This window comes from Camelina sativa, chromosome 3 (assembly GCF_000633955.1).
Source record: "Camelina sativa cultivar DH55 chromosome 3, Cs, whole genome shotgun sequence".
Taxonomy (NCBI): domain Eukaryota; kingdom Viridiplantae; phylum Streptophyta; class Magnoliopsida; order Brassicales; family Brassicaceae; genus Camelina; species Camelina sativa.
Genome location: NC_025687.1, coordinates 21,892,616 through 21,902,188, shown reverse-complemented (window position 1 = coordinate 21,902,188; position 9,573 = coordinate 21,892,616). Strand labels below are relative to the sequence as shown.

The window sequence follows — 9,573 nt, the reverse complement described above, 5'->3', positions numbered from 1 at the left end:
TTGAGTCCACTTCGGGCCACGAGCTGATGTCTTTCATGGATGCCTTCTCCGGTTACAATCAAATCCTTATGAACCCGGATGACTAGGAAAAGACCGCATTCATTACGGACCGTGGGATTTACTGTTACAAGGTGATGCCTTTTGGGTTAAAGAACGCTGGAGCAACCTACCAGAGACTAGTAAACCGAATGTTCGAGCACCAGCTCGGAAAAACCATGGAAGTCTACATTGACGACATGTTGGTAAAGTCTATGGAAGCTAGCTCGCATCTCGCAGATTTGAAAGTTTGCTTCGACATCTTGAACCAGTTCGGGATGCAGCTTAACCCCACGAAGTGCACCTTTGCAGTCCCATCGGGGAAGTTTCTGGGATACATCGTTACAGAACGAGGAATTGAAGCAAACCCGAGGCAAATTAACGCTTTCTTGTCAATGAGTTCTCCTAGGACTTTACGCGAAGTGCAAAGTCTTAACGGACGGATCGCCGCCCTCAACCGCTTCATCTCCCGGTCTACAGACAAGTGCCTCCCGTTCTACCAGTTTTTGAGGAAAGGGGGGAAGAACTTCTTATGGGATACGAAGTGCGAAGAAGCATTCGCTCAGCTGAAAGCTTACCTGTCTGAACCTCCGTTCTTGGCTAAACCTGAGTCTAGAGAGCCACTTTTCCTTTACGTAGCTGTTTCGGACAGCGCAGTAAGTGGAGGTTTGGTTCGGGAAGAAAGGGGGGAGCAGCGACCAATTTTCTATGTCAGTAAGAAATTTACTGGGGCAGAGTCCAGGTATCATATGATGGAAAAATTGGCCTTAGCAGTAGTTACTTCGGCAAGAAAACTGCGACCTTACTTTCAGTCCCATATAATCGTAATCCTAACGACGCATCCACTTCGGACGGTGTTGCATAGTCCAAGCCATTATGGGAGATTAGCTAAATGGTATATCGAGCTGAGTGAATACGACATCGAGTTCCGGACACGAACATGTGCTAAGGCGCAAGTGCTGGCAGATTTCCTGATCAAACTCCCACTAGCCTCTACGGCCAATGACAATATCGAGGTCCCATGGACATTGCATGTAGATGGAGCATCTTCAAGATCGGGAGCAGGAATTGGGGTCCGTCTCACTTCTCCTACTGGAGAAGTAATCAAACAGTCATTTCGCTTGGCATTCAATGCATCAAACAATGAAGCCGAATATGAGTCCTTCCTCGCTGGCTTATGCCTCATAGTAGAGATTGATGTCCGAAAGCTCCGAGCTTTTTGCGATTCGCAGATGGACACCAACCAGTTCCTAGGAGAGTACGAGACTAAGGATGGTCGTATGGAGGCTTATTTGTCCACAGCTCGGGAATTAGTAACTAAGTTCGACGATTTTGAAATCACTAAGATCCCACGAAGTGAAAACTCCGCTGCGGACGTCTTAGCAGCTCTGGCATCAACTTCGGATCCTGCAATGACAAGAATTATCCCCGTCGAAGTCATCGAGTTTCCTATTATTCGACTCGAGAGCTCGAACGTAGTCACCCGGGCAGCTCGCAAGGTAGCTTTGGAGGCAGCTCGCAAGGCAGCTTCGGATTCTTTGCCACATAAGGACTCAGCTCCCGTCACCCCTACTGTGATGGATATTCATTCGCCTCCGGTCGAGCAAGAAACAAATCAAACTCCGGAATCATCGAGCTCACCAGTCGACGACCAAGCCGTTATACCGCACTCCACTTCGAGCAGTACGAGCACTAACAATTGGGGGGCAGGAGACTGGCGGAGCCCGATCTGGGCTTACTTGGAAAAAGGGGAACTTTCAGCCGACAAATGGGCAGCCAGGAAACTCAAAATTGTCAGTGCACGGTATTGCATCCACAACAGAGTACTCCTACGCCGAAGTGTAGTTGGTCCCTATCTAACATGTGTTGCTGGTAAAGAGCCCCTGATGCTGATGCAACCTGTTCACGACGATCCCAATGGGAATCACTCTGGAGGACGGACTCTGGCCTTCAAAATCAAAAGGCAAGGCTATTTCTAGCCTACTGTGGTCACAGACTGCGAAAATTTTTCTCGAACTTGTGAGAAATGTCAAAAGCATGCCCCGTCAATCCATCAACCTACCGAGCTCCTATCGTCGGTGTCCGCACCTTACCCGTTCATGAGGTGGTCCATGGACATCATTGGCCCTTTACATCGGGGACCAGGAGGAGTTCAGTACGTGCTCGCTCTTACTGACTATTTCTCCAAGTGGGTAGAAGCAGCGGCCTACGCGAAAGTAACGAGTGAAGAAGTAGAGCAGTTCGTGCTAAAAAGCATAATCTATCGCTACGGCATCCCTCACGAAATTGTCACCGACAATGGTCCGCAGTTCATCTCCTCTCAGAATTCCCACACCACGGCCGAGTCTTTTGTTATGCTTCACTGAATATGACAAGTTGTTTGTTTCCTTGATTCCACAATATCATCATTCACTTCAGGGCTCGAACAAGTCTTACTCTTGTTCTCAACGTCTTGATCTTTATCAATTTAAATTCCCATTATATCCTAACGTACCTCCTACGGAATCTGTCCAAGGCTTGTTTTGCTTTCAACAATCAGCAACCCCGATAGTTTGTAACCCTAGCACGAGACAGATCTTAACTTTATCCAAACCTAGAATGAGCTGGGAGAATCTAACCATCTTTTTAGGATACGATCCGGTTGAATCTAAACACAAAGTAATGTGCATGCCTTTTAGAAGAAGCTCTCATGTGTGTCGGGTGTTAACATTGGGATCTGCTCAAGCAAAATGGAGAACAGTCAAAACTAAACCTACACATCGTTCTGACAGTCATACTTCTGGACGATGCATCAAGGGGGGTTATATATTATATAGCCTATGTTCATCGTACCAGTGTTTGGGTTATAATGAGCTTTGATGTCAGATTTGAAAAGAATGGTATGATTCAGTTACCATCAGATGTTATGATGAATCGGATCATAGCTTACGAAGGGAGGATAGCTTTTGTTAGAAGAGAGACTAAGAATGATGTTAAAATGACATTGCGCATTCTGGAAGATCCGGAGAAACGCAAGTAGTCGAGCAAAGGCTTTCTTGCACCTGTTTGGTACAGAGATGAGAGTTTGAATACTTGTTTGTAAGAGGTATCACTCATGCTGGTGAGTTTATTTATGTACCTGATACGTATCACAAGCCGTCTTATATTTTATTTTGTGATCCGGTGAGGAGCAGCTTCAGAAGATTCGAACTTGGAGGAATCAAGGAAGACAAAGGTGTGGTCAATACTTTATATTTTCACAAGCTCCACATTTTCCCGAATCACGTTGAGAATCTAATGTCTTTGTAACAAATTTCTTGCGGTTTTTCTTTTCCTTGGCATTATGACACTTATCTTATGCAAGTTTATGATTTCTGTCCTCATTTTTTTTTCCTTACTTTAATTAGGGTAAATTATGCAGTAGCCATAGAGTGAGTTTTTTATTCACTTTAGGTCAAAGTGAAAAGTGTTTTTCATGTGTTAGCCACCTCCATAATTTTGGACAACTAAACTCTTGAAGCAAACAAACTAAATAAAGTCTTTAGTTAAGCTAGGATTATTCTCATTTTTGTGACTAAATAGAATAAAATCTGTTTGTTACAGTAAAAAAATAAAAAATAAAATAAGTCATTAATGTGTTTTGCTAGTACTGTGTTTTGATGTACGGTTCTTTGCAACTGTGTACGTACACAAGTCATTAATGTTGTGTACGTACATATACAATGTTATTGGAAACATAATTATACTGTTGATTATATATAAACTTCAGAATTATAATTATTCAGAAATAGTACAAACATTCCGAACATTCATTAATGTACGTAAAGTTTTTTTATTCAATGTGTACGTCCATACGTGCTCAGTAATGTACGTAATGTTCTGAGTACATACGTACACTAAGGAAAAATAAGGCTTATAATTTGCGCTATGGTATGGTGTACGTAAATAATGTTCTTTTATTCAATGTGTACGTCCATAAGTGTGTTTTTAATAGAGGGTATAACTGTATTTTTGCAGTCATTTTCAACATGTGTATCCTCTGCAACCCAAATATTGCAGCCATTGTTCACAGTTTCTCATAAGCCTTATTTTCCTTTACATTTTAATATTTTTTACACCTAAATCTTGTAAATCTAGCTTATATTAGCATTTTTAAATTTAAGAACTAAAAATTTTGAGTTTTTAAAGTGTTTGGAATTATTTTTGAGTTTTACTCACCCAATCTGAAATTTTTTCTTCTTCTGCTTCTCGTTGGAGTTCTAATCGAAAACTATAGTTGCCAAAGTTCAAACACAGTTTTGTTTCACCGAAATTTATTATTCTAGTTCTTTTGGTGAAGGAAGATGATGAACTTCACACTTTGTTTTTTTTTTTCTTTTCTTCGTTTCGTACACTAAACTAAATCTTTAAAATTATTTCAATTATGTTTTTCTTTTTTAATTAACCAAACACTGTATCGTTTGGGTAATGACATCAAATTATAATTGTCTAGTTAGAGGGTATTTTTGTTCTTTTATTTGGGGTGGCTATTTCGTGAGAAGTTATATTGACTTTGTTAATTCACGAAAGAAAATGTTTTTTTGGTGTGATTGGTGAAAATTTCTTCTTTAATTATTATTTGGATTACTTTTGTGGTGCTAAAATTCTGAAAATTGAGTAATTTTGGCAATTTTCATTTTTAAAGTTCAAACCATGCATGGTAATTCAAAAACTTCCCCCTACTGTTGTAAACTAGACATTCAGAAGAATAATGATAGTTTTCAAATATACACATTTAACCAAAGGAAAATAAAAAGGGAACAAATGAAAAACTCTCTCAGGCACATTTCCCTAGACAGCTAAAAGAAGCAAAACCTTTTTGAAAAAATAGATCTCAACTACTTTTAGTTTCTTATTCTAGTAACTTGAGGCCTTGGAGACAACTTTCGGCGTCCTTTGGCCGGCTGTTTGCCGACATCTTGGTGAGTCCGGCGAAGGAGTCGCCCCTCACAACAATCCCCACCTCATCCAAATACACCAATCTGAATCTTGGAAAGCTTTACCTAGAAGGGTGGGTCAAAAGTACAAAGCAAAGATGAAGTTAGCCATGCTCCACCATGATCTTACCCCACCTGAAGTACAAGCTTTCAATGTGGTAATCTCTTCTCTCTCTCTTATTTAAGTCTCCTATACTAAATAAGTTTGAACCCTCTCACCTTAGTGTGAAGATTCATATCTAGTGTGGGTTTTTGTAGCTGAAACTCTAACTCTCAGCCGGTTTTAGGCAAGAAACCACAGTCTTTAAGACAAAACCATCTTAGCTCTGTATAAATAACCCTCTCACCTTTGTGTGAAGAACCCTCTCACCTCCGTGTGAAGAACTTGTAGCTTCAAAATGGACAGAAAGATGCCTTACCACCTAAAAGGCAAAGGAAAACAGAGCGATTATGACCCACCTGTTAGTAGAAGAGTCAGAGCCCCAGAGCTAGATAATGTGGATCTCATTGAGGCAAACTCTCTTACCCTGATGGGAAGACTCACAAACCCTTCACATCAAAGAATATGGTCACTCATTCCATTCCTACCAAAAAGATGGAACGTAAGAGGAAAGGCTATTGGATCAGACCTGGGTAATGGCTGCTTCCAATTCCTATTCGACTATGAAGAGGACCTGCAGAAGGTACTTGACGACAGACCTTTTCACTTTGACCACTGGATGCTCATTTTCCAAAAATGGGAACCAATTATAGACCCGAATTTCCCCTCCAAAATTCCTTTTTGGATAGAGCTCAAAGGGCTCCCAAAGCACTTTTGGAAGTTGGAGATGATTACATCTATTGGAGAGGGCTTGGGAGAAATGATAGGACATGAAATAACTCCCACAGTCATCATGATGAGGATAATTATCGATGGACTGCAACCTCTAGTCAAGGAAACTATTGTAGAATTCCCAGATGGGAGCGAGACACTTGTGACTCTGATCTATAGAGGCCTCAAAAACCACTGTCTCCACTACAACAGGTTGAATCACGAAAAGAAAGACTGCCCCGGGTTGACAACAACTGCTCCGAGTAGAAAGGACCCTCCTTCTCATCAACAACTCCACTCCCCTGCTCTTCACAACTACTCTACTCACAGAGAGGAGAACAACACATACAAAGAAACTCATGCAAGACACTCTCACCTGGAGTACTCTAGATCCCATGGAGTTTATCGGGACCAGAGTTCAGGAACCAAACTAAACAATAGCTATCATGCACCAACAGAGAGGACTGAGTTCCAAAGGCCCCATTACAATGGAAAGACTCCATCTAGATCAAGCGAACAATCTCATAGAGGTTCACACAGAAACTATAGCACACCCTACTCGGAGAGACAATGGCCTAACCTGCAATGGAGAGAGAAGGCTAACTCCAGAGGAACCGTTAGAGCTATCTCCCAGGATTTCTCTGGAACATCTCGACCTACGAGACCTCCCCTAGAAAGAGCCTCAGCCTTCAAGGTCACTCCCCCTCCTCCTCCACCCCCGATCCCCACAAGAGAGGAAGTCTTAAACGATCTCAGAGAAGTCACGATTCAATATACGATTTGTGCTGACCCAACAGAACAAGCTGCTCGAAAACATAGAGTACTCCAAGGTGAGGCCAAAGACCTAATGAATGAAACTGCAGACAAGATCATAGGAGCAGCAACAAATCAAAACCTTACCTTGGCAGAAAAGCAAAGTCAACCTTGTCAGGACTTACCTTTACATCCTGCTTTGTTACAAGATCCAGCTCATGCGGCTGCCAAAAAGAAAAAGGGAAGGCCCCCGATGTCAAAACCTCAGAATAAGACCGCTGCTCAACTTATGAGTGCAAAATCAAGTAAAAGAAATAAAGTTTTAATCCAAAACTCACCAAAGAGGAAGAACACTCCACAGAAATCAAATCCTACGTGTGAGGAGACCCTTCCTACAACCACTGCTACTCCTACAAACCAAAGATTCACTGCACTTAGCGAGGAAGGCGGACCCTCTACGAGTAAACCAGCACCAAAAAGCACCATCATACCTGCTATGGTGAAGAAGAAGGTGGATTTTCAGAATCCACCTCCACCTCTTCCTTAAGAGTTCTGAGCTTGAACTGTTGTGGTTTGAGGAACCCCATGACAGTTCTTAGACTGAAGGAGATTCAAAAGCTATCTTCTCCTGATATAATTTTCCTCATGGAGACAAAGAATGATGATGACTTTGTTCTCAACAAACTTCAATGCCTTGGATTTTCAGCAAATAAGTTGGTACCTCCAAATAGCCCTGGTAGTGGTGGACTAGTGCTCTTATGGAAACAACATGTGGATATCGAAATCCTCCAGATCTTTCCCAACTTCATTGATACATACATTACTGCGGAAGGAAGATCCTTTTATGCTACTTTCCTATATGGAGAACCTGAAAAAGCAAAAAGAAAGGCAATTTGGGATCAGCTTTCGTCCCTGGGCCAAACTAGAGATGAACCATGGTTTCTAACAGGAGATTTCAATGATATTATAGACTCGTCTGAAAAACAGGGAGGACCAAGTAGACCGGAAGGATCCTTTGTCGACCTCAAAACATTCATGTCTGAATGTGACCTATTTGATCTCCAACACTCTGGTAATTTCTTGTCTTGGCGAGGACAAAGATACGACCATCTAGTACACTGCCGGCTAGACAGAGCAATGTCTAATAGCTCTTGGGCTGAAGCTTACCCCTTGGGTCGTGCTGAATACCTCAGATTTGAAGCCTCAGACCATAGACCTTTGATTACCTATTTCGATCTGAGAAAAAAGAAAAAGAAAGGTCTATTTAGATATGACAGAAGGCTTAGAAGAAACAAGGAAGTGACACAACTAATCAGAGAACATTGGGGAGTGGAAAAGGTGGAAAAAGTAGAGCACAAGATAGCTAGATGTGCTAGATGTAGACAAGCAATCTTTCAGTGGACCAGAGAAAACCACAAAAATAGTCAAAAGCTAATCGAAGAAGCTAAGTCGGAACTGGAGCTAGCTATGACAAACCCCTCCTCCACTACTATCATGATTGCTTTCATAAGCGATAAGCTAAAAAGGGCTTATAAGGAGGAGGAAGAATTTTGGAAGCAAAGAAGTCGAAAAATTTGGCTAACTCTGGGTGATGGAAACACTGGTTACTTCCACTCAGTCACAAAAGGAAGAAAAGCTGTGAATAAGTTCTCTGTTATTGAAGATGATAATGCGACAGTTTTCTACGAAGAAGATCAAATCCTCAAGGTCATCACAGATTATTGTCAAAAACTTTTTACGACAACAGGCCACACAAACAGTTCCACTGTCAATGAAGCCATTAGTCCTTGTATTTCAGAGGAGATGAATGTTAAACTAATAGCCTTACTTTCAACAGAGGAGATTAAAGCAGCCTGCTTCTCCATTCATCCTGATAAGGTTCCGGGGCCTGATGGCTTCTCAGCTTGCTTCTTCCAATCCAACTGGCAAACAGTGGGACCTCAGCTATACCAAGAGATACAACAGTTCTTCACATCAGGAGTCCTACCACAAAGGATCAACAACACACATGTTAGGCTGATACCAAAGATCCAAAGCCCAAAGACGATTTCAGATTACAGGCCAATAGCATTATGCTCTGTATACTACAAGATAATAGCAAATATCTTTACCAAAAGACTTCAACCTATTCTCCATAGCATCGTGTCTGAGAATCAGTCTGCCTTTGTGCCACAAATAGCAATCTCTGATAATGTCCTCATCACCCATGAGGTACTCCATTACCTCCATTCCACTACAGCAAAAAAGATATTTTATATGGCAGTTAAAACTGATATGAGTAAACCATATGATAGAATAGAGGGGATTCCTAGCTGATGTCCTAGAGAGACTGGGTTTTCACCGAACTTGGATAAACTGGATCATTCAATGTGTGACTACAGTTAGCTACTCATACCTGCTGAATGGCTCTGCTCAGGGGCTGATCCAACCTCAAAGAGGAATCCGGCAAGGCGACCCACTCTCCCCATATTTGTTTATTCTAAGCAGTGAAGTCCTAACAGGACTCTGCAAAAATGCTCAACTGGATCAAAGTTGGAAAGAATAGCCCAAGAATCACTCACCTCCTCTTTGCTGACGATACAATGTTCTTCTGCAAGGTTGACCAACAAAATTGCTCCACTATGACTGAAATCTTGAGGAAATATGAAGAAGCGTTGGGCCAAACGATAAATGCATCAAAATCAGCCATCACCTTCTCAGCAAAGATGTCCCCTGAAATAAAAAACAATATCAAAGAACAATTAGGGATCCAAAAGGAAGGAGGATTGGGAAAATATCTAGGACTCCCTGAACTTTTTGGCAGGAAAAAGAAAGACCTTTTCACAGCAATAGTGGATCGAATCAGACAAAGAGCCCGCAGCTGGTCTTCAAGGTTCCTATCCACCGTGGGTAAGACCACATTGTTGAAATCAGTATTGGCTGCAATGCCAACATACTCGATGACCTGCTTCAAGCTCCCCTCCTCCCTATACAAAAGAATTCAATCATTACTTACACGATTCTGGTGGGACTCTAGTA

At 41.8% G+C, this 9,573-nt stretch overlaps 1 pseudogene; it reads left to right on the top strand.

The window, feature by feature from the left end:
- The window catches only part of LOC109130728, an 8,519-nt pseudogene extending 5,464 nt beyond the window's left edge, over nucleotides 1-3,055 (top strand).